This window comes from Solanum dulcamara, chromosome 7 (assembly GCF_947179165.1).
Source record: "Solanum dulcamara chromosome 7, daSolDulc1.2, whole genome shotgun sequence".
Lineage (NCBI taxonomy): Eukaryota > Viridiplantae > Streptophyta > Magnoliopsida > Solanales > Solanaceae > Solanum > Solanum dulcamara.
The window spans coordinates 53,569,071-53,570,590 of NC_077243.1; the positions used below are offsets into that span (position 1 = coordinate 53,569,071).

The window sequence follows — 1,520 nt, forward strand, 5'->3', positions numbered from 1 at the left end:
ATGATTGGAGAAAAGGGGTGTGTTGAACCAATGAAACCTTGACATGTGTCACCACTTAGATCTTGACATTTGTCACCACTTAGGGCTTGACACGTGTCACCACTTAGGGGATGACATGTGTCACCCCTAAAGTTGTATATTTATATATGAGTATTATGACTCATTAATTTCCATACTCATCTAGAGAGTTCAAGAGGGAGAAAACGAAATTACAAGAGAAAAAAATAAGAGAAGAGAAGAGAAATTAAGGTAGAAAGAAGGAAAGAGCTACGATTTTGGGAGGAGAAAAAGGTAAGTTCTCCGATTCCGTTCCAAGAATTAATTATATGAAATATACCATGATGTTATGAAGATGTTAGTAATGAAATCTTATGGTTTGAGGCAGCCCAAAACGTTACCAAACAGTCCCTAAGTTTCAGCTGCGCTAAAGGAAATTCCGAGGCAAGTTTTGGCGAGTTTTGGTGAATTTCGGGAAAGGTAAAGTTTTCTGTTTTGAACTGGACTTTATGATGATGTTATGAAGTATATTAAATGTCTTAAAATATTATTAAAGTGGAAAAAAATGTATAAGGATGTTTGACATTGGAAACAAACTAAATGGAAGTCGTAGTAGTTAAATCGAAGTCGCGTAGTGTGTTGTTGTTGTGCTGCAGTTTGGTGGTGGTTTAATTGAGTGTTGCAGGGCTGTAAAGTACTCAAAAATGGATGTGGGTGCTTCTGGTTGCAGCCACACAACCCTCCGTTTGGTATGACTACATATTTTACGAAATAAAGGTTAAAAACTCTATTTTGGTACCGTAGTTTGGAATGAGTTGTATAGAGCTTGTATTGTGTAAAGTTGAAGTGATTTACTTGTATACATGCTTCTGGCTGTTGTTGTTGGTATGTTTTTTGACATGGTGGCCGAGTTGAAAACTCGGGGATGTTCAAGTTACAGGGGAGATGCTGCCCGATTTTCGGTAGATTCGGAGCTAGTAATAAACTAGTCGAGAGACATAGATAAGGAAATGATTCCTATGGTTACTTGGGTGTAGAGTTGGAAATTTGAAAGTGAAAGTTTATTAAATTTAGTATTAATTTCATGTTAAATAGGTTCAAGAGACGACGAGGCGAGCATAGTTAAGAGTAATCCGTAAGAGGTACGTAAAGCGAACCTTTCTTTCTTTTGGCATGTTTTTGACATAAGTATGTAAAGCATATTCTTTCGATTTTCATGTTTTGACATAAGTATGTAAAGCTAATATTTGTTTTGGTATGGTATTTATGAAACAAAAATATGACTTTTATATAATTTCAAAGAGGTTCCTATTCCTAGAGCCATTAGGATGGCCAATTCCTTGATTTCCAAAAGGTATTTTATTAGGCTTCGATACGTCTATATGATTCCAGAAGATTTATTCTAATATCATTCAGGGTAACTTTCAAAAGGTACTTGACATGAGTCTCGTCTCAATTTTTAAATGATAGCTCATTCTGATTATTCCATTGAGTCTTAAATATGATTTAAATTGCATATAGTT

General features: G+C 35.2%; 1 long non-coding RNA gene across 1 annotated transcript; it reads left to right on the top strand.

Moving 5' to 3' along the window:
• The first annotated feature begins 232 nt into the window (after window positions 1-232).
• On the top strand, window positions 233-1,310 carry LOC129896861 (uncharacterized). The gene is made up of 3 exons (XR_008768062.1): window positions 233-291; window positions 382-477; window positions 1,093-1,310. It is a non-coding gene; the product is annotated as an uncharacterized LOC129896861 (long non-coding RNA).
• Window positions 1,311-1,520: the final 210 nt, after the last annotated feature.